Source organism: Heteronotia binoei, chromosome 15 (genome assembly GCF_032191835.1).
Source record: "Heteronotia binoei isolate CCM8104 ecotype False Entrance Well chromosome 15, APGP_CSIRO_Hbin_v1, whole genome shotgun sequence".
In the NCBI taxonomy this organism is placed as follows: Eukaryota; Metazoa; Chordata; class Lepidosauria; order Squamata; family Gekkonidae; genus Heteronotia; species Heteronotia binoei.
The window spans coordinates 42,802,758-42,827,361 of NC_083237.1; the positions used below are offsets into that span (position 1 = coordinate 42,802,758).

Below are 24,604 nucleotides of genomic sequence, written 5' to 3' on the forward strand. Positions count from 1 at the left end.
ATTTGTAATTCATAAACTTGCAAAACAAATTATATAGATCATGTTTATATTTAACAGCAGCTAAATCAGTGCCAGTTTTATTGCTCTAATACATATATAGCATTGACTCAATTATCTACTAAATTACTGCTACTTTCCTATCTCAAATGCAGGTGTGCAGCTTTGGACACCATTTTGTGGGACATTTACAGAATATCTCTAAACAGGCCTAGCTCAGAATCCTGCTTGGGTCCAGGAAAGTATTTTGGAATTGCACTTTTAATGGTCATTTGGGAATGTGAACAGAAGATGATCTGCAGATCAAATCTGGCCTGCCAGGCCCCCACCACAGCCTGGAGGAGGACTGAGGGGGACAAAATTTGGAAGAGGGAATCAGCAGGAAGGCCATTGTGTAGGACTAGGATCTAGGAAACACAGATTCGGATCCTCATTGTGACCTGGAGGCTTGTTGGGTGACCTTAGACCAGTCACACCCTCTCCGACTAACTGACCTTGCAAGGTTGTTTGAGAATAAAGTGGAGGAAAGAAGAATGATGTAAGCTGCTTTGGGTCCCTATTGGGGAGAAAGATAGGATATAAGTAGAATAAATGAATAAACAGATGAACAGGCAGGCTGATTGTTTTATTACTACAGATACATGGTAGCAGCAAGCCAAGCAATTTGTTTTGTTATGCTATTGGTTTGGATGAGAGTCATGTGGGAGACAGATGGAATCTTTGTCTGAGGGCCCACAGTGATTCTCAGAAGCCCTGCCCCTCATTAATGGACACAGGCATAAAGCATAGCAAATCACAAAGTGTGACTTAATTTAGGGGCTCCTGTGACCATCTTTTTTTTGGACATGAGTTAAGCAGATGAAGCAGGATAGTGAAACCAGGGTCAACCTTCTTTAGCAGCCATGTGATGCCTTTCAGGACAACGAAGGATAGTGAAGATGCTGAGACTCCTCCGTTAGGTCGTCTCTGCATGCACCCGTAAGGAGATGTCACTCTTGTTCCTTCAAAAGCAGCTTTAAGTCACTTGCCAAATTTGGCTGAGAAAAGCTGGTCTGAGTTTTCTTTGAAGTATAAATTTGCTTGCAGGCTGAGGAGTTTTCTTACGAGTCGCTGTTCTGTTCTAAGAGCCATACCTTGGAGGAAGGGGAATTCGACCTAATGCATGGGGAAAGAAAGGAAACCTTGTTATCTTCAGGATCCATCTGGATAGGAATGGGACAAAATGTGTCATCATCACGCCAGTGATGTCGCATGGCGGCCTCTCTAGGGAGGGAAAAATCTATGATACCATAGAGTTTCCCCCTCCCAAATGGCTAGAGCATCTGGGAAAACCATAGAGTTTTCCCAGAAACGCCTAGAGTGGCTGCAAGCGGCATTGTGGGTGCAATGACATCACTTCTGGGTGATGTCATTGTGTTGCGCATGCACAAAAGTCTGCTCTGCAGTGGGGACTTAACAACCCTATCTCTACCGTCCAGTCAGAAGCTCTGCTTGGAAAAGCCCCACCTGGTCCCACTCTATTTAAAAAAACTTTGGTGGGCACCAGGAAAGATGTTGGTGAGGACCATGGTGCCCACAAATACCACATTGGGGACCCCTGTGTCTAGTTTTACTAGACACTTTGTATTGTGCCGCAGTTGGTGTCACAGTGTATAATTTCCTTCCAAAGTTAGGTACAGGAATATTATGCATACACATACATACATGTCTGCCCCTGGCCCAAAAGAAGCCAGGCTATGTATAACGAGATCCAGGGCTTTTTCGGTGGCAGCACCAGAACTTTGGAACACTCTCCCAGAAGCTATAAGGGCCCTGCGGGATCTGTCTGCGTTCCACAGGGCCTGTAAGACCGAATTGTTCAAACAGGCTTTTGCGGTTTGATTGAAAAAAGGCTGCCACCGGACATCTTACAGAATGCTGGAGATCTTGGTCAAGAAGTCAATACCGCCTATACTGGACTGAAATAGCGCTATAGAATGGTTTTAAAGTTAATATATGTAAATTATGGTTTTATATGTTTTATTGGATTGATTGTTTTTATGATGTTGTGAGCAGCCCTGGGTCCACTTGTGGAGAGGGCGGGATATAAATGGGAAGTAATAAAAATAAGGTCAGGCTGGGCCATGAAGTAGTGCTGAGCACACAGGCCAACACCTGGAGTCCACCTGCTGTCATTCTAGCAGCAGAAGGAGTATGGGTATATTCTGTTTTATTTTTCTGTCAATTCTTGTGACTTGTTGATATTTCATTATTATAGATGGTGTGCTTATTGCCTTTGAATCCTTTAGTGGAAATGAAACTTTTTGCTTCTTGGCAATACGGGTTTCTCAAAACAAATGATCACCACTACAGTAGGTGACTTTAATCCTTTGAATTGCACCCCTATTCTAGATTATGCATTAAACATGGGCCATTGCATGTAGCTGTGGCCCAGATTTGCTTGCAAAGGTGAGACGAGGCCTCAGGGTTAGTTTTTGTTACATGTTAGGCAATAGTCCTTGGAACTGGTAACCAAAGAGATGGATCAAAAAAATGCAGAGAAAGAAGGGGAGAGCAGAGCTGGAAAGAATGCAGGATGTACTATACATTGTCTAGCAGGTAATTAACTCTGAGAAAAGGGGTTCTGTCTACCCCATCACATGGGAAACGCCTACAACACCAGGGAACCCTCACCCAAGCTTTGTCTTTATCTTCTCTACTTTGACCTTCCTACCTGTAGGTTTACAGTAGGTCCATTTGGGATCGACATTGTAATTGCTGGTGAAGGAGCACCAGAGTTCCCCGCTGGCATCCCCATATCTTGTGCAATGCCGATATGACTTTCCATTGTAGATAAAAGGGAAGACACATGGTCCGGTGGGATGAGCATCTAGTACTGGAAGGGGTGGGGAAAGATTTAAAGAGATGATGGATAACTCTTACAACAGCAAAGCTTCTCTGCTCTTGATGATAGCTTCAAGTGGGCAGTCATGTTGGTCTACTGCAGTGTTTCCCATTTGCAGGGTCGTGACAGAAGCCTCACTAACGGGTCATAAGAAAAGCCAAAGCTAGTCCCGCCCCCAGCAAAGCATGACCTCTGCTCTGCTTCCTTCCTTCCCCCATCTCTTTGTTGTGCAGGGAAAAGCTAGTCTTGGAGGCTAACACAGGCTGCAAAGCCTGCACTCCATTTGGCTTCCTTCCTTCCCCTGCCTCTCTGTTGTACAGAGAAAAGCTAGCCTTGAAGACTGACACAGGCTACAAAGCCTGCGCTCCACTTGGCTTCCTGCCTTTCCCTGTGTCTCTGTTGTGCAAAGAAAAGCTAGCCTTGAAGGCTGACACAGGCTGCAAAGTCTGAGCTCTGTTTGGCTTCCTTCCCCCATCTCTGTGTTGTCCAGAGAGGAGCTGGGCTGCCTTTCCTTCCTTCTCCCCCCCTCCCAGTGTTTGAGAGAAAAGCTGGCATCCACTGGCACTTTAGACCCATGAAGTGTTCTTCAAGGTATGAGCTTTCATGTGCTTTGCAGTACGTTCTTTTGGGGAGATTTCCCCGGGAGGCCTGGGCGGCAAAGAAGGGTGTGTGTGTGTTTTTTTCAGCTGGGAGGGGCGGGGAGTGGGCATTCCAGTAGCTTTTTTTTTTTTAACCAAAAGACCCCTAGGCAGAATTGTTGCTGGCTGAGATCATTTGATGGTGAGTAAGGCTTTTTTTCCTTTGCCCCCCCTTCTGTCTTTCTTTCCCAGCAAGTGATGCTCTGTCTGTATTCTTGTGCTGGGAGGGAGGGAAGCAACAGTGGGAGGGCTTCTAGTGCCCTGGCCCCACTGGTGGACATTCTGGAAGTGACATCACAGGAAAAGGTGGAGTTTTGGTTCAGTGTGCCCCAGAAGTGACATCACTTGGCCCTTGACACCACTGGAAATGACATAATTCCTGTCTTCCGGCTCCACCCCCCAAAGTCTCCTGGCTCCGTCCCCAAATTTTAGTGGGTCACAAAGGAGAAGTGTAAACATAACTGGGCCACGGGAAAGAAAAGTTTGGGAAACCCTGGTCTATTGGATTTGATCCCAGGAACTCCTTAAAAAATTAAATAAGATTTCCATGGTATAAGCTTTCAAAAGTCCAAGCTTCCTTGGGTATCTGATGAAGGGAGCTTGGACTCTTTAAATCTTATGGCCTGGAAAATCTTGTTGGTCTTTAGGATGCTCCTGGACTTGAACTCAGCTGTGCTTTCCAATGGATGCTCATGGCATTGAGAGGGTTTATATTCTCTGCTGTTTTATCCATGCTTCTTTAATACCTGAAGTGCTGCTACAGCCCACAACTGGGTATTGGTTTGCAATTCAATCACATTGCCCTGGGAAGAGCTGCTGGTTGGGGGTTTTTGTTACCTTCCCTTGTTCATTTTCTTAAACTGAGTCACTTTGCATTACGTGCAACCGCATCTAATTCTCCAGTGCTGTACCACCTTTGGTTGACCATATGGCTACTCAATGAAAGACAATGACTCGATGGGTCATTGTTTGCTCCTTTCAAGGCCGGAATATGGCATTTAGTGCTGTGGCATGCACCCCTTTCTTCCCTACACACAAGTTATTTCAACTTTCTGATGATACCGGTGAATGTAACAATAAAAATCTCTTAACAGGTTTGTCTAGATGCAACATCCATTGGTTTGAATCTAGCCAGCTTTTTCACTCAAGCATGCCTAGCTCTCCTTCTCTCTACAGTCTCCTATCTCACAGTGCTGTGATCTATGCAAGTCCCAAGATCCCCACGATAGTCAGTTAGAGTGATCAAAGGGAATCGCTTCTGGTTTTTTCACCAGTAGAAAAGCTGATAGGATCCAGCCCAGTGTTTTTTGCATTGCCTGACATCTAAAAACACGCACTGCCTGACCAAGTTTCAGCCCAGATTATCTTACTTGTGTCTGCACAGTAGCTCCACAATTTGTCCTTGTCATAATATGGAGTGGTGGCACACCAAAATCTCCCATCCTTGGTATCTTCATTGGTGCAGGTATAGAATGACTGGTTCTTGTAGATAAAAGGGAAGACACAAATCCCACCTTTTGAGTTCCCTTCATGCTCTATATATGTAGAGAAGACAAAACCAAAAAAGGGATACATTTAGCTGACGTTTATTTTTTAAAAAGGAAAAAAGAGGATGTGGAATTTCTTGGATTCAATGTATGGAGAAACTAGTGTTCACGCATTTGCTTACAAAATATTCAGCTTATACCTGGGCCATATTTAAAAAAATAATAAGAAAATTAACTTTCAAAGGAAGAGACATTTTTGTACCCAGGGGGATTATTTTTGGTTCCCATGCTAACCTGAACTCTCTTGGGTTCTCCTTTGGCTATCATGGACAGCAAATCCAAAGAACAATTTCCTGAGAGTAAGTCCATTGAATAGAGCATAGTAGAATTTCAAATAGATCTTCTTAGGATTGCTATATTAGTATTTGCTGTTGGAGACTGGAGTCCTTGAGATCTCTAACTGAGAATTCTCAGCTCATGACTCCACTACAAACTCCAGTATTCTTTTGGCAAGCACATTTTTACTGTTACATACTTGTTCCTGCCCCTCCTCAAAAGATCTCAGTGAAAAGCCCCCCCTCCCTTGAATCACCAATTAATTCTCCATGAATCATGTATGCTCACACACCAGGTCTTATCTGTCATTAACTGCCATTTGTTTTTTCAGTTGGAATAAGGTGATTGAAGAACAGTGGTAATTGGGTTTCTACTTTGATTCTTTCCAAAGGCACTTCCTCACCTTGCAAAGCACATGCCTTCCACTTCCTGTCCCACTCATAGCTGGCAGTTGTGGCACACCACAGTTGTCCGCTTAAAAATGAAGGGGAAGTGGCACGGATGGGGTTCTGTAGAAGCACAGGATAGGAGACCAAGAAAGAAGGGAAGTTCTTCTACTGGAGGAAGGCTTTTTGCACCAGTGAAAAAGATGCTCCGCATTTAGCACACAGAAATCATTAGATGACATTCTTGGAGTTGTACAGCTTTGTTTTCAACTGGGGGGGGGGGGGGAAGGCTTTAAAGTATATTATTTTAGTCATACTTTCTACAGAAGATCTCTGAATCTATAATGCAAAATGTAATAGCTGATAATCAGATTTAAAGTCTGATACAATGCATAACCTGTTCCATCTTCCTGCTCCATCTATCTGCTCTCCCAAAATATTCTATAGTTTCCCATTCTTCTTGTTTGTTTTGTTTTTTAAAAAAATTCCATACCTGAGGGATTGCAGTATGTCCACTTGGGAACTTTATCATAGTTGTATGAAAGAGAACACCAGAGCTTCCCAGTAGATGACCCAGTAGTAGTGCAAGATGCGTAGGACATCCCTTTGTAGATGAAAGGGAAAATACATGGCCCCTGAGAATTTGCAGCAAGTCCTAGATGGAGGGACAGAGGAGAGAGAGAGAAAACAGAAAAGGGAATAACCTCTAAGGATGCTAAACATAACAGTTCTGTGTATGTGTAAAAATACTCCCTGATAGTAGCCCAACATGTTTCAGGTACCACACTCTCTTCATCAGAGACAAATTTTTGGTTAAACTTAAGCCTTGTTCATGTTACAGTCAACTCATGCACATTTTTAATGTACATGCATACACCTGTTAGTAATACAAAACAAAACAGGTAACATGTGTTCACTTTGTAAATGAAACTGGGGAGTGGGGACCAATACCTAGATAAATGTGGTGTTTCAGTCAGACATTCAGCTGTGCTTGCATTTAATGTAACATAAGAATTACTCAACATATGCATAAAGAAAAAAAATCAAGTGTATCCTGTACATGGCTTGTAGACACATTCACAGTAACATGTGAACAAGGATTTTGCTCCTAGGTGATCAGTTTCTATTAGACTGCCTACTAGTGAGTATCTCTAATGCCAAGATTACTTCCCTAATCCTGTCACTACCACCCCACATTCGAAAGACCTGTAATCTTCCTATTCGTGCCCATTGTAAAAGTCATTGCATTGCACTGTATTGTACTAAACTACTGTATTGCATTGTATTGTATATCCTTATATATTGCATTGAATTATATTGACCCAGCTTTGCGGGGGGGGGGGGTTGAAATTGGGCTTGTGAATAAAATTGTATTTTCCCAAAGAAGATTTCAGGGGATGGATTTGTGTTGCTTTCCTGTGCCAGCAAGGCCAGCCCAATTGTATGGGCAAGGCAGGAAGTCATCTAGGACACTAGGCTTTAAAGAACTTCAAATCAGATGGAAGTGAATACTTTCTCTAAATTGAATATATATATATATATATATATATATATATATATATATATATATAAAATATGTTATATGTTGTTTTTTTCTTTATGTTCAATGGGAGAAGTGGTTCAATGGTGGACCATCTGCTTGGCTGCAGAAGGTCCCAGGTTCAACTCCCAACTCTTCCAGTTAGTAAGATCAGTCAGTAGATAATGTGAAAGACCTCTGCCTGAAACCCTGAAGAGCTGCTGCCAGTCTGAATAGACAATACTGACCTTGATGGACCATGGCACTGATTCAGTATAAGCCAACATCATGTTGGGGTGCTGAAATCCTTATTTGCCTAGGGGGTGAAAAACTTATGGGCTGTCCCTTCCTGTCACAATTATTTTTCATATAGCTTATCAAGCTGCTTTGCTTTCCAAGTACACCATCTGTAATGGATATGAGATCTTTTAACTGGCCTGAGAGGTAGGCACATGCTCCACCACTAAGCCATATCTCAATCTATGTCTCTGTACAGTTCTTCATCCTAGCTTCTCTTTACACCAACTGACTAACCTCAGACTTTATACATTGTCCCAACAATCCTGTTTGACCAGTGCATTCATACATTTAATAAGTCACCACAAGTATCCTACTGGTATCAGCACAGTAGCTCCCTAGCATGACTCCCTGTTGTGGCACACCAGAAGTTCCGTTTTCGCATCTTCATTGGTGCACGTGTAGTATGTCCGACCCTTATAGACGTAAGGGAAGACACAGGTTCGCCCACCAGAATTACCTCTGTACTCTAAATAAAGACAGAAATTACATGTAAAGATACACACCCGCATTTTGTTCAAATGTTTTTCTACAATCCTTTTAGGAGAACAAGTTATATCACACAGGGTGTTTAGAACTGAACTACAAGCCAATCCTGATTCACAACTCATGTGCTCTGTGGGAGGCCTGGGGGCTTAATAATAATTAAATGCTATCAAGTTGCAGCTAACTTATGGGACCCCTCATGGAATATTCAAGGCAAGGGATGAACAGAAGGTGCTTTGCCTGTTTCTGAATAGTATCTCCAGTCTCTCTTGGTGGTCTCTCATCCAAGTACTAACCATAGCTGATTCTCAGTGTAGATAGATCCAGATGCCACTGGATTCTAACTTTGTACTGTTTTCCTTGCTTAACCACTGCCCACCAGCTATATGTTCCCCATTTCGTTGTCTGATGAAGTGTGCATGCCAACAAAAGCGGACATTCTCAATAGAGCTTAGTTGGTCTTAAAGGTGTTACTGGACTCCAACTTTGTTTCATAGCTGATTCTACTTAGCTTCTGAGCTCTGATAAGCTTGAGCCTCCTTTCTGCCTCTATGTGCACTGAAAGTGTTCATCATCTGCACTAGTTTGATATATAATGAACTTCCCGATGAACTCTGGAGAAAGTGGTACTTTCTGTTCTCCTCTGCTCCTCCTAGCTATGGAAATAAACTGTAAGGAATATCTTATTTCCTGTTCTCCTTCCCCCCCTGCCCCTGCCTATTTCAGATGTAGGGTGGCAAATACTCACCAAGATCATTCATAGCATAGTCCTCCATCCAGGAGATGGATGTTGCACTGACACTTACATAAAATTTAGCAAATGTGTATTCATCCTGTCTGATTTTTCTTTCATATTACAGGGCAGTTGTGTTGGTCTGCAATAGAACAGCTAGAGCTGAGTCCAGAACAAGATTTTTGGAGGGGGGGTTGCTTATGAGCTTTTGAGAGTCAAAGCTATGACTGAAGATAAATTGGGTGTATGCATGAAAATATTGTAAAACAATGTGTTTATTTTGAAATGCATCTTGTTTTTTTCAGTTCAGTTACCTGAATTGGCAGGAAATACATTCCAGTCAGAAAAACATTAATAAGGGTACTATCATAGTTAAAACACTTAAGTCAGTATAAAATATAACGCTGTAAAATTACCCTGAAATTAATTTAAGAATGTCACTACAAAAGTAAACAGCTGCTTGAAGCAACCTGGCCACAGTTTCAGTGACATTAATTTCAGAAATGTTAAGAAAAAAAATAATTTGTTAGAGTCAGGTAGATGTTGCTTAAAATTGGAGATAAAATACTCAAGGCATCTTGTTAAATAACTCCCTGAACTCCACATTCAGGCTCCCCCACAGCTCCCAGAATTTTCCAAGCTAGACTTGGCAGCCCTAGAGAGGGCTCTATTTGTCCCCATAAAGTCATTATGTATCTTGAAGTCGTGGCATATTGTACACCAGCAATGTGCCTAGATACAACTCACCACTAAGAGCACAGTGCTTCCATTGGAGAGTCTTGTCATAGTTGGCAGTTGTAGCACACCACAGTTTCCCATGTTCACTTCCATCCTTGGTGCATAGGGTTGCCAATCCCCAGGTGGGGGCAGGGGATCCCCCGGTTTGGAGGCCCTCCCCCCGCTTCAGGGTTGTCAGAAAGCGGGGGGAGGGGAGGGAAATATCTGCTGGGAACTCTATTATTCCCTATGGAGATTTATTCCCATAGAAAATCATGGAGAATTGATCCACGGGTATCTGGGGCTCTGGAGGGGCTGTTTTGGGGGGTAGAGGCGCCAAATTTTCAGTATAGCATCTAGAGCCTCTCCCCAAAATACCCTCCCAAGTTTCAAAAGGATTAGACCAGGGGGTCCAATTCTATGAGCCCCCAAAGAAGGTGCCCCTATCCTTCATTATTTCCTATGGAAAGAAGGAATTGAAAAGGTGTGCCGTCCCTTTAAATGTAATGGCCAGAACTCCCTTCGAAGTTCAATTATGCTTGTCACAGCTTTGATCTTGGCTCCACCCCTAATGTCTCCTGGATCCACCCCCAAAGTCTCCTGGCTCCATCCCCAAAGTCCCCAGATATTTCTTGAATTGGACTTGGCAACCCTATTGGTGCATGAGGAGTAGGATTTGCGCTTATTAATGAATGGGAAGATACAGGGACCGGGGGGGGGGGGGCATTAAAATGGAAGTAGAAGGTTAGACATGAATAAGATTTATGTAAGTGTGAAAGAGGTGAAAGGAGGTGGATTCTGTTTTCACCTCATAGCTTGAAATCATCTACCTACATTTGGAGAGGCTGGGTATAAACCCTAATATTTCATAGAATCAGTGCCCCCTGTTCCATGCCAAGAAGATGACAAAAAATCATCCAGGCTCCCTGGCCAAACTGGCCTGGAGAAAAATTGCTTCCTGACCCCAAAGGGACAATCAGCATTTTGCCCCCCAAGTCGGAATAAAGAGACGGACACAGTTAGATTGGTGAAACTATGGGCCACTTTATTAAATAACACAGCAACGGCAAGGGCAACCGAACTGCGGCCAGGTCAGGGCCAGGGGTCTCCTCAGACCGCTCCCCTGCCTTTTTCAGTGGGCGAGAGACCCGGCCCCCCCAGCCAGAGCTGTGAGCCACAGCTCCCGTTAGGCAGGCCCAGCAGGGAGGCTCGCACTGGAGGGCCCAAACACCAGACATGAGTCTCTGCGAAAGGCACCCATCCAATCGAGTCTCCAGGACAGTCTGCATTCACACACCTCGGGCCACACCAAAGGTTGATCCTGCCAGACCCCTAACTCCCCAAAAGGGGGAGGCTAACCGGTCCTCCCCAGGCCGCATGGTGCCATAAACCCCGTAAAAACCTGCCCTAAAGTGACCAAACTCTACCAAGGCACCAACCCAAAGCCAATTCCTCAATCCACTGATATGCTATGCAGGGTAGGCAAAAAACACCTCCCAGTCATATGCCAAATAGCTGGGGAGTAAAAAATTCCTACCTGGCCCCTTCAAATGGAAGCGACCAGCAGTTGCCTACATAACAAACAGGGCGGGCGGGTGGGCCAAAAACGCCAAGAGGACTGCCTTGGCAGCAAACGGGGCTTCAACAGTAGCGCTGAAGCCCCACCCCCTCGAGACACGCTCGAAGCGCGCCGAAGCATCCGCTCTCCCTCCGGGGGGGGGGGAATTTCCCCTTTCGTCACACCGCGATGTGGCGGGCTCCAGGAGGCTCCATTCTGTGTAAGAAAGGACCATGAGAACTAAACACTGATGTAACCATTCTTGCCCTCCTTCTCATGATCTGCCTTAGTGTACAGAATCAGCATTGGTGTCAGTTGGTCATCTAGCCTCTGTTTAATAACTTCCAAAGAAGGAGAGCCCACCACCTCTTGAGGAACCTTGTTCCACTGAGGAACCACTCTGTCAGGAAGTTCTTCCTAATGTTTAGCCAAAACATATATGGGGTTTATAGTTTAGCTTCTTATGGTAAGTAAATCAAGGAAAGACCCAACTTCTGAATACTCATAACTGTTTACTTTGTCAATCAATTATAAAGTAGCATTAATATTTTTAGGCTTCAAGTTCCTAGTAATTAAAATGTAGGACGAAATCGAGTGCAATTCCTGAAATGCTGGTCCTTCAGCTTTACCAGAAATAACGACGCGAGAAAGATTATTTTGAAGACAGCCCCATTTAAAGATGTTAGGTAGGCACAAATCCAAAACTGGAAGTGACTTAAAAATATTTCACCCTCTGTCCAGTTTATTGGAACTTGTAAAAGGAGATTCAAAAATATTTTGGAAATAAAGATTGTAAAAATTCAGCCCTAAAGAGAGTTAAATCCCTGTAGACTGACTGAGTCCAATGGACTTAGGAGAGTGTGACTCTATTTGCTCAGTAAATTTGCATTGATGTGTTAAGGAATATATGAAAAGTAACCCTGTTGTTAATCTTCCTTGATAACCATGCACCCTGGAGAAGAACCATGCTGCAATGGAAACATAAAGAAAACTTCTCTTCAATTCTACTGTGGATTCATTTTGCAACTGCTTTTGAGGCTGAGTTTTTGTAAGCTCCATCTTTTGTGCACCCACTAACCTTATCAGAAGCTGCATTCTAAGGAGGACTTCCGGGGGAGGAAAATGCCGAGCTGAGCTGCTTCTCATAAAGGGAGCAGGCTGGAACTTCTGTTTGGGGGAGTGGAAGGCAAATTAATGCCTACTGCCTACTTTCTCAGTCAGAGATTAGTCCAAGATATGCACAAACTACTTTGAGGAGATTTACCTTGGCTAAAAGCGAGTCCCAGGGGGGGGGCTCCTTTGAGGGGTCTCCAGAGAAGAGTTGCATTTTCATCATCTGCAGAAGTTTCCAGAGTCATTTATTCGACATAAGCTCAACAGAATTTTAACCTTCTTGGACATTACTAAACATCTAAAGCTACACAAGACCAGTGTGGATCTGGATAACTTGCAGAAAAGGTACAGATTAATATCTTTCATTCCGGGACTATTTAAAGTTAAACAGAATAAATTCAGAAGGTGGGAAATGGAAATCTAGAAAGCTTGGAAGGGATGAAGAGATGAAATTTGGACTTTTTAAATTTAAAGGACAGTGCTAAAAAGTGAGAAGGAATTTATTGTTTGGTCTACTTGCATTTTTGAAAAAAGAGCACCATCATGACAGACCTGCAGCATACACAGTCAACACAGGAAGTACATCAAGTATTGTGAGATCTCTCTACCAGCGAAAACAGGATTTGGTGGCAAGTAAAGCAGGAAGCATTAGATGAAAAGCCTACTCTAGGACTATAATACCATAGAAAAACATTGGCGGCCATTACAAGGACGTTAAAATAAAAATAATATTTTTAAGGTGTTCAGGACATTAATAATTTTTGGAAATAATGGATTTTAGAAACTTTTAAAGGGAAAAAGAAAAAAAATGAAAAAAGAGCACCATCGTCACAGACCTGCAGCATACACAGTCAACACAGGAAGTACGTCAAGTATCGTGAGATCTCTCTACCAGTGAAAACGGGATTTGGTGGCAAGTAAAGCAGGAAGCATTAGATGAAAAGCCTACTCTAGGACTATAATACCATAAAAAAACATCGGAGGCCATTGCAAGGAGGTCAAAATTAAAATAATATTTTAAGGTGTTCTGGGCATTAATAATTGTTGGAAACAATTGAGGTGGTGATGAAAAGATAAATACTATTGGACATTATTGTTAATAATGGATTTTAGAAGCTTTTAAAGGAAAAAATAAAAAAGGGAAGTAGAAAGTCGCGACCGCCATTTTGAAAGAATTAAAAACTTTAAAAATTAATATCTCGGCCTAGGAGGCTTTGAGGGTGGCGAAATTAGGCTTGTTGGAAAAAGCGAGCTCTAATCTTTTGAATCTGATAGTCAAATTTTAAATTGGTTAGAGTAAAATTTTCAGTGTTTTTAAATGTCAGAGAAGAAGATGAAGAAGAAGATATTGGATTTATATTCCGCCCTCCACTCCGAAGAGTCTCAGAGCAGCTCACAATCTCCTTTACCTTCCTCCCCCACAACAGACACCCTGTGAGGTGGGTGGGGCTGGAGAGGGCTCTCACAGCAGCTGCCCTTTCAAGGACAACCTCTGCCAGAGCTATGGCTGACCCAAGGCCATTCCAGCAGGTGCAAGTGGAGGAGTGGGGAATCAAACCCGGTTCTCCCAGATAAGAGTCCGCACACTTAACCACTACACCAAACTGGCTCTAAGAGCATAAGCAAACCCGTACAAGGGCTACTTCTCTGGAGAAAATGCAGGAACAATTAGAGGCAATGGAGGCTAGAATGATGAAAGGTATGAAAAAGATTATAACTGCCTCTAAGAAAGAAATTATAGAAGAGATTTAAAAAGATATTGCGGATCTCAGAAATGAGACTGGGGAAACATCTAAGAAAGTGCAGGAGGTAGAAGAGAGAATGAAAGTACATGATTCCACCTTGTTGAAAATACAAGAAAAAGTGGCAATCCATGACTGCAAATTGATAGAGACTCAGATACGTCTGAGAAAAGTACCTGAAAAAGAAGAAAGTGACTTGAAAGAATATATAATAAAGACAATTGCAGAATTTTTGGAGGAAGATCCTGAAGAGACTAAAAATATGTATGACTATATGTATAGAGTGAATTCATTCTATGCCAAAAAAGAAATCTACCAAGAGATGTGGTCATAAGATATATGACAAAGGAAATGGTGGGAAAGATCATGAACAAAATTTTGAAAAGACATTGTTAGTAGGAGGTAGTAGAGTAAGAATCATGAAGGCGTTACCACGGCAAGTGATAAATGACAGAAGAACATACAAAAAACTGACAGAGAAATTACGGGAAAATGAAATGAGGTATAGATGGATAATACCTGAAGGTTTGAGCTTTGAACTTCAGGGAAAATGAATTACAATTACAAATGAACAGGCACTGCGTAGATTTTATAAAGAACATAATTTGCATCATGATGGATTACAAATTATTATCTTGGAATGTAAATGGACTAAATTCACCACCAAAAAAAGGGCAACATTTCATTGGATTAAAAAGCAAAATTGTAATATAGTTTGAATACAAGAAGTACATATAAAACAGAAGGATTATAAATTTTTATGGAATAAACAATTGGGATTAGAATTTTATTCCCTGGCTGAGCAGAAGAAAAGGGGAGTGATTTTTTATGTTAAACAGGAATTGGATCTGAAATTAGTATTTAAAGATAAAAATGGAAGATTTGTAGCAGTAGAAATAAATTTGAATGGGAAAAAAACGTTGTTATTGGGATTGTACTCTCCAAACAGAGCAAAGGATGTATTTTTAAGGAGGTTACACAACAACTTGATGAATTGACAAATGATCAAGTTTTGATAATGGGGGACTTTAATGGAACAATTCAAAATGCATTGGATAGATCTGGACAAAAAAAAATAATAAAGAAGGAAAATTGCCAAAATCTTTTTTTTAATTGGTTAAACAAGAAAATCTGGAAGATATATGGAGGAAATTTAATCCTGAAGTATGGGACTATACCGTTTTTTCAGCAAGACATAATTCTTTTTTTAGAATTGACATGTTGTGGGGCACTAAAGATTTGGGCCTTATAACAAAGAAAATTGAGTTTTTACCTAAAATGGGAGCTGATCATAACCCAATAATGTGTATTACAAATTCATTGAAAAAATCAAGAAGATGGAGATTAAATGCAGATTTACTACAGAATAAAGAAATAGTGACATCTCTAGAAAATGAAACCAAAGCTTTCTTCCAAATAAACGACAGAGAAGATATTGAATTCCAGACGGTGTGGGATGCCTATAAAGCAGTAATGAGAGGAATATTGATAACATTGAACAATAAATATAAGAGGGCAAAAGATAAACAGATGTTGGTGTCAGAACTTGTAACTTTACTAAGCACTGTTAGCATAACTGACTCCATGCTGTAACCAGAGACTAACCCAATGTGCTTTGCGCTAGGCCACTAACACAGACTCATGTGCATTTCAAACAAACTGTGATCACTGAAGGGTGGCAGATAACCCCTGGTCAACATCTGCAGGTGGCCTTTGAAGCCAAGCCGAACAGGCCTTCACAGCGGGACGCTATCCTCCCCCCTGATAACATTCCCTGGGAAGGAGACAGTCGTCTCCAAACCGTGTGAAAGATGGTTTTATTATTGCTTCTAGTCTTGCTACAACAACCGCATAAAACTGTAACAAATGCCAGGCTTGGCATCAGTGTTATCTTGTACCTCTACCTCTGTAGTTCTCAATAAAGCCTATACTTTTGTAACGAGTTTGGGCCTCGATTGAAGTTTCTCCAGTTCTGACAGTTGGATATTCAAAATGAAATAAAGGAAAAAGAAGGTGAATTAAGGAAAAGGCCAGGGAAAAAGAAAATTATGAGGGAGATTACAATATTGCAAACACAAACGAGACATTTGTTAAATAAAGAACTGGAATGGAATTTGAAAAAATTACAGCAAAAGTCTTTTGAGGAAACAAATAACCTGGAAAGTCCCTGGGCTGGCAATTGAAAAAAAAGAGAGAAAGTAAAACTATTAGTAAGATTGTGGCTGATGGAAGAGAGATGGTGGACCAAGAAGGAATAAAAAGAGAATTTTTAAATATTATGCTAAACTATTTAAGGGTGTTAAAATAAAGAAAGAAAAGGTGGAACTGTATTTACAAAATATTAAAATAGCACCCTTAACAGAAAATATGAAAAAAAGTTTTGAATGCGCCAATTGAAAGAATAGAGATTGAAGCTGCGATCAATGCAATGAAAATTGGAAAGGCACCTGGGCCAAATGGATATACAGCTAAATTCTTTAAAACCTTTAAAGAGGAATTAATACCGAAACTCCAAAAATTGACGAACATGATAAGATTAAAAGGTAAAATACCAAATACATGGAAGGAAGCAGTGATTTCGTTAATTCCAAAAGAAGATAGAGATGTCATGAATGTAAAAAATTATAGACCGATTTCATTATTGAATAATGACTATAAAATATACACAAGAATACTGGCAGTATTAAGCAATATTTGATAAACTTTATAAAGGAAGATCAAGCAGGGTTTCTCCCCAAACGACAGATAAGAGACAATATTAGGACTGTTGTAAATATTGTAGAATATTATGAAAGACATCCAGAAAAGGAAGTAGCGTTATTCTTTGCAGATGCAGAGAAAGCATTTGGTAATCTAAACTGGGACTTTATGTTTGCAGTTATGGAGAAAATGGAGTTGGGAGAAGACTTTATAAGGATGATAAAAGCAATATATACTGAACAACATGCAAGGCTATGTATAAATGCAGACCTTACAGAAGATATGATAATTAGTAAAGGTACAAGACAAGGGTGTCCGCTCTTTCCACTGTTGTTTATAATGACACTTGAAATTTTGCTGATGCAAATTCAAGAAGACAAAGAAATAGAAGGATTAAAAATAAAAGGATTTACTTATAAATAGAGAGCATTTGCAGATGATATAATGTTTATAAATGAAAATCCCACTCAAGTAACAGCCTTGCTGTTAGCTAAAATACAAGAATATGGAGAACTGGCGAGATTTTATATAAATAAAGAAAAATCAAAAATTTTATGTAAGAATATGCAAGTAAGTAAACAAAAGGAGTTACAAAAGCTAACGGGTTGTGAAGTTACCTCGAAGGTAAAATATTTGGGTGTGGAGATAACTGTGAAGAATATTGATTTGTTTAAAAATAATTATGAGAAGCTATGGCATAAAATGGATGAAGACATGATAAAATGGAATAAACTTAATTTGTCATTGCTGGGAAGAATAGCTGCAATTAAAATGAACATTTTACCAAGAATAATGTATTTATTTCAAACTATTCCGATTGTGAAGGACAGCAAACAGTTTAACAGATGGCAGAGGAAGATCTCAGAATTTGTGTGGGCTGGGAAGAAACCAAGGATCAAAATGAAAAATTTAACAGATGCAAAAGAGAGAGGAGGATTCCAATTACCAGATTTAAAACTGTATCATGAAGCAGTCTGCTTAGTGTGGCTAAAAGAATGGGTGATGCTACTAAACAGAAAACTTTTGGTGTTGGAAGGTCATGGAAATAAATTCGGCTGGCATGCTTATATGTACTATGGAAAAAAAGATGGATGGTTTTTTCTCTCACCATTATATAAGAAATAATTTGTTGAATACGTGGATGAAATATAAGAAATATGGTGATGAGAGAAAACCGTTATGGATAGTGCCAGCAGAAGTGATAAAAATAACGGCTGAAGTGGGTAAAGAAAAGTGGTTGTCATATAACCCGGGCAGATAGAGCTCGTTAATGTAACACCTACCACCTGGAGGACTCGCTGCCAGCGTCCCGGCTTACTGGGCCATGGCAGATGACCCCCAGGTGAAAGGGTGGAGCCAGTACCACGCACACTGCGCTTCACCTAAAAAATTCCTCTGCGCAGGCCTGAAGGGCATATCCACATACACAACCCACAACGCATCAAGTCCTGCAGCGATGGGCAAGGGGCGAAACGGCAGGTGGAAGGTGCCACTGGAAGCCGCAGTCCCGATCCTGCATGTAGGCGGTTCAGGGTATTGGTCGCCTGATGCTAACCCGGAGACGAAAGCATTTTTCGGCAGCACCCTGAATGACCAAGCAGCCTTATTTAGGGACAGCACTGCTTGCTCCACACGGAGAGGGGCCTAGAAAAGGTGGCCTAAACAAAGCTCGTCTCCTGCACCCCAGTTGGCTAGCCGCGGTCAATGGGCATCCTTACTTGCGGTCAAAAAATAACAACAAAGAAAAGGCATGCACCTGCCTCACAAAGTGTGCAAAGACTAAAGCTTGCGTGTTGGAACATCAGAACCATGCTTGACACAGTAGACAGTGGTCGCCCTGAACGACGCTCTGCTCTAGTTGCCCACGAACTTCTCAGGTTGAATATCGACATAGCAGCTCTCAGTGAGGTCCGTTCCCCTGAGGAAGGTAGTCTTCAAGAACACGGTGCTGGCTATACCCTCTACTGGTCAGGTAAGTCAAAGGCTGAGAGCCGCCTTTCTGGCGTTGGCTTCATGGTCAGGAACTCCATTGCCTCCAAACTCGAAAACCTGCCAACAGGTCACTCAGATCGCATCATGTCCATGCGCCTCCCACTTCAAAACAAGCAGCATGCAACACTCTTCAGTGTGTATGCCCCAACCCTTCAAGCAGATCCTGCAGAAAAGAACAAGTTCTATGCTGATCTACACAACCTCGTACGGAAGACCCCTACAGAGGACAAGGTGATCATCCTTGGCGACTTCAATGCCAGAGTAGGTAAAGACTCGGAAGCCTGGAAAGGAGTACTTGGCAAACACGGCATTGGCAACTGCAATGACAACGGGCGCCTCCTGCTAGAATTCTGCATGGAGCACCAGCTCACCATCACCAACACTATCTTCCAGCAGAAGAACAGTCTGAAGACAACCTGGATGCACCCACGGTCCAAGCACTGGCACCTTATCGACTACATTCTGGTGCGCCAGAGAGACCTTCGAGATGTCTTACACACCCGAGTAATGCCCAGTGCAGAATGTCAGACGGATCATCGTCTTGTACGCTGCAATCTCCGTCTTCACTTTAAACCCACACCCAGGAGAGGAGGTATCCCTCGGAGGAAGTTTCAGGTTGTCAGTCTCCAGTCAGCCGAAGTTAAAGCTGCCTTCCAGGCAAAACTCCAGTCAAGAATTGAGGACCCCAGTTGCCCCACAGACCCTTCTCCAGAAGCACTCTGGGAACACCTAAAAACTACCGTCCTGCAGATCTCTGAAGAAGTCCTCGGGTTCTCCACAAGGAAGAACAAGGACTGGTTTGATGAGAACAATCAAGAGATCCAAGATTTACTGGCAAAAAAGAGATCTGCCTACCAAACACATCTTGCTCAGCCCTCCTGTCCTGGGAAAAAAGCAACCTTTCGCGCTGCATGTAGCAACCTCCAGCGCAAGCGATTGGTGGACCAAGCTTGCAGAGAGAACCCAGCTGTGTGCAGACACTGGTGATTTAAGAGGGTTCTACGAAGCCCTGAAGGCAGTATATGGTCCATCATATCAGGCTCAGAGTCCGTTGCGTAGTGCAGACGGTCAAGTGCTCCTCACAGACAAGGCATCCATACTGAACCGGTGGTCAGAGTATTTTCAGGTTCTCTTCAGTGCCAACCGCGTAGTTCAAGATTCAGCAATCCACCTCACCCCACTTCAACCAGTGAAAACAGAGTTGGATGAGATCCCCACCCTAGAAGAGACTGTTAAAGCCATCAAGCAACTGAAAAGTGGCAAGGCAGCAGGAGTTGATGGAATTCCACCAGAGATCTGGAAGCATGGGGGCACAGTACTACATAGCTCACTTCACAAAGTACTTGCCACCTGCTGGGAACAAGGCAAATTACCACAGGACTTCCGCGATGCAATCATCATCACCCTATACAAGAACAAAGGGGAAAAGTCAGACTGCTCCAACTACCGGGGGATAACCCTGCTCTCCATCGCAGGCAAAATCCTTGCCAGAATACTCCTGAACAGACTGGTTCCCACCATTGCAGAAGAACTCCTCCCAGAGAGCCAGTGCTTCAGAGCTAACAGGAGCACCACCGACATGGTATTTGTTCTCAGGCAGCTCCAAGAGAAATGCAGGGAACAGAACAAGGCTCTGTATGTGACTTTTGTCGACCTTACCAAAGCCTTCGATACCGTTAGCAGGAAAGGCCTGTGGCAAATCTTGGAACGTTTAGGATGTCCCCCAAGGTTCCTCAGCATGATCATCCAGCTACACGAAGACCAGCGAGGCCAAGTCAGACACTGCAACGACCTCTCGGAGCCCTTCCCAATAGGCACAGGTGTAAAGCAAGGCTGCGTTCTCGCGCCAACTCTCTTTACGATCTTCTTTAGCATGATGCTTCAAAGAGCCACAGTAGATCTAGATGATGACGATGGTGTCTACATCCGCTATCGCACCGATGGCAGCCTGTTCAACCTGAGGCGACTAAAGGCCCACTCCAAGACAATGGAAAAACTCATCCGAGAGCTACTGTTTGCTGATGATGATGCACTCGTCTCCCACTCGGTATCAGCTCTGCAACATATGACGTCCTGCTTTGCAGAGGCTGCCAAGCTATTCGGCCTAGAAGTTAGTCTGAAGAAGACAGAAGTTCTCCACCAGCCTGCACCCCAGGAAGATTATCACCCTCCCTGCATCACTGTGGGTGAATCAGTTCTGAAGACAGTCCAGCAGTTCAGCTACCTGGGGTGCATCATCTCCTCAGATGCCAAGATCGACAAGGAGATTGACAACAGGCTGGCAAAGGCAAACCGTGCATTTGGCCGACTGCACAAAAGAGTGTGGAGCAACAAGCATCTAAAAAAAGGCACAAAGATCAATGTTTACAAAGCGGTTGTGATGACAACCCTCATCTACGGCTCCGAATCGTGGGTTTTATACCGTCATCACCTGCGACTCCTCGAGCGCTTTCATCAGCGCTGCCTTCGCACCATACTCAACGTCCACTGGAGTGACTTTGTGACCAACACTGAAGTCCTCAAGCGGGCGGAGGTTACCAGTATCGAGGCACTGCTGCTGAAGACGCAGCTGCGCTGGGCAGGGCATATTTATAGGATGGAAAACCACCGCCTTCCTAAGATTGCCCTGTATGGCGAACTCTCCACCGGCCATCGAAATAGAGGGGCACCAAAGAAGAGGTACAAGGACTCCTTGAAGAAATCCCTTGGCACCTGTCGCATCAACCATCACCAGTGGTCTGACCTAGCCTCAGATCGCAAAGCATGGAGACACACCATCCACCAGGCTGTCTCTTCCTTTGAGAACGCACGCATAGCTGGTCTTGAGGACAAAAGGAGACTGAGGAAGAATCGCACTGCTACAGCACCAACCCTAAATCAGACTTTTCCCTGCAGCCACTGTGGCCGGACCTGCCTGTCCCGCATTGGTCTTGTCAGCCACCAGCGAGCCTGCAGCAGACGTGGACTATTGCACCCTTCTTAAATCTTCGTTTGCGAAGCCAAGCCGAGAGAGAGAGAGAGTGTCATATAATCAGCTATTAAAAATACAAGGTGGCAAAATAGAGCTGAAAACTGCAAAAGAGTTGAATAATAAATATGACTGGTTTCAAATGCAACAAATAAAGAGTTTGGTGGGAAAAGACATTAAAACTGAAGGAATAAGAAAAGAACAAACAGAAATGGAAATAGTTCTGCTTGGAGATAATGAAAAATTAATTTCAAAACTATATAAACTGCTTTTGAAATGGTCTAAAGAAGATGAAGTAGTGAAATCTCAAATGATTAAGTGGGCAATTAATGTAAATAAAGAAATACAGATGGAAACTTGGGAATATCTTTGGAAGAATTCTATAAAGCTTTCAACATGTCGTAGTATTAAAGAGAACTGTTTTAAAATGATATATAGATGGTATATAACTCCTAAAAAGTTGGCAAAGATGAACAATAAGATGCCAGATAGATGTTGGAAGTGTAAAAAACATGAAGGTTCTTTTTACCATATGTGTTGGACTTGTGAAAGAGCAAAAAAGTATTGGCAGATGATTCAACAAGAAATATCTAGGATCTTGGGATATGAAAGCAAGAAAGTTGCAGGGACTTTACTGTTGGAATTATATATGGAAAAATTTCCAAAAGAAGATAGAACTATAATTTGGTACTTGCTCTCAGCTGCTAGGACTTTGTATGTGCAGTTGTGGAAGCAAGAAAGAATACCAGAGAAATGGGATTGGATTATAAAAGTTATAACATGGAGTAAAATGGACAAATTGACAAGAATTTTAAGAGACTATGATCTAGAAACTTTTAAGTTGGAGTGGAAGAAGTTTAGAAGTTATATAGAAAAAGAGTGGAAAATAAAAGGACATTGGACAATTTTTGATAATGATTAAGTCTTAAAAAAGAAAAATAGAAATTTTTGTTTTATTAGTTAAGGATACCTTTAAATATTAGTATTTTAAGTATACAACACCGACGGGGGTCAAGTAACGGGGGGAGGAGGGGTTAGAAAAGTAATATATGGGATAGATAAAAAGAAGTAATTAATAATGCAAGAATTGATTGTTACCATATGTTACTGGAATAAAATTGTTTTATACAAAGAAGAAGCTGCATTCTAAGTTGAGCTAACCAATGAACAGCTATGCCAATGCATATGATACTAATGACTTGAGAAACTATCATGTGTGTATTCACCAGTAACTCCAGATTAATTGGATGCAAGCTGAACTCTTGTGAGAAAGGCTATATTGGAGATCATAAGACCTGCATGATCAAAAACCATGTAGGACGGGGTGAGGCTGTAGTAAAGAGAAAGACTAGGTGAGATGAGTGGGGGAAAATTGGCTAATATCCAACCCTAATATCAGCTAGAAAGCTCCTTAATTTGGCTGGTGTTCATTGCACTGCAGTTCCCAAGAACTAATACCTGGTTAGCCATAAAAGGATTTTTTCCTGGTGTCTCGCCCACCAAGTTGTCTGCCAACTCAACAGATCCATGATTCCTTGAATATCTTTCCACCTTTCTTCCAAAGATGCTGAAATCTCCATGTACACAAGTATCCTTCTCTTCTCTGTGCAGATTTCCTTTCTTATACAAGTTCAGATTCCCATTCCATTTGCTTTCGATGGCTGTTTTCCCACTGACCTTACCCCGGAGCAACGTCCCTCTTCACCGCGCAGCGTCTGCGCGGATTTCCCACCAACTGCTGCGCAGAACCAGGAAGTGCCGCGGCTTTTGCGTCGCAGATGTAAACCACTAAAAACCAGTTTACATCTGCGACGCAAAAGCCGCGGCTCTTCCTGGTTGTGTGCAGCAATTGGTGGGAAATCCGCGCAGACGCTGCGCGGTGAAGAGGGACGTCGCTCCGGGGTAAGGTCAGTGGGAAAATGGCCTCTGTCTTTCTACCCCAGATCATTGAACAGAAGAAGCATATTTTGTCTCATTCCAAGGACCATCTGGAACATTAATTTTAAATCAGCAAAGCAGTTTATATGTTTATGGGATCTTTTTAGACCTCAACATTTCTTGCAATATGGCTAATAAGATTAATTAGAACTCATCTGAAATTATGAAAGAAAACACAATTGATTTGTCTATTAAACATGCCATTGCATGTTAAGAAAATAAGAATTGCCAGGCCAAAGACACCTCAATATCTTGATGGATGAAAATGGTCAAAGATAAACTTTGGACAAGAAGTTAACAGAATTCATTGAAGGCAGGGTTCAGTGAACCAGTCAGCTACACTGATAGAAAAGAGCAATCCTTACCGTCACTTACTGCAACCAAAGGTAGGAGAACCCAGCCATACATGAGGAACACCATGATGGAAGCCATCTCCTTTGAGGAACTCATATAGGCATAAGGCATAGACACAGCACTTGTTCTGCTCTTTCCTCCCTACCTCCCTCAATTACAAACTTCTGATATTTTCACAACCAACAGGAGCTGAATAAATAAAGGGTTATCAACAACTTTCTCAAACAGGAACATTACTTAAGAGCATAATCCAAGCAAAGTGACATTTAAAAAAACTTCCCTTTTCCAATTCCCTTTTTCTTGACCCACAATTTTCAGTATTAGGCAATTATTTCTCCTTTTGATATATGAGTGACCTTGTTACTCTTGGCCAATTATTCCTACTCCTTTGCATGTCTTAAATGAGGATGCTAATAGCCATTGTTGATTTATCCTTCTCTCTGATCTTGCATAGTCCCTGAGATCTTTCAGCTCCTCTCCCCTATTCCAATTGTTACTATGGATACCTTCAGATAATAACCCAAAATTGGGGGTACAGACAATGTGCTAATAGTATATTGGCCCTAGTCCTGTTCATCACCAATTGCACATTCTCTGGCACTGTATTGGTTTCAGACATTGCTTGCCAAAAACTGCAAATCATTGGCTGGTAGTACAGGTGCCTTAAATAACAAGTGGCCAGCTTTTGCATCCATGGCGGATAACTGATGTTCCTGACAGTGTTATTGAAACTGGAAGTGTAACAGGCCATAAAACCCT

The 24,604-nt window shown here is 42.3% G+C and overlaps 1 long non-coding RNA gene across 1 annotated transcript; it reads right to left on the minus strand.

The window, feature by feature from the left end:
* Nucleotides 1-1,036: 1,036 nt before the first annotated feature.
* Nucleotides 1,037-5,815, minus strand: LOC132584399 (uncharacterized). The gene is made up of 4 exons (XR_009556247.1): nt 5,746-5,815; nt 4,890-5,054; nt 2,711-2,872; nt 1,037-1,152 (listed from the first exon to the last, which is right to left on the minus strand). It is a non-coding gene; the product is annotated as an uncharacterized LOC132584399 (long non-coding RNA).
* Between the last annotated feature and the right edge of the window lie 18,789 nt (nt 5,816-24,604).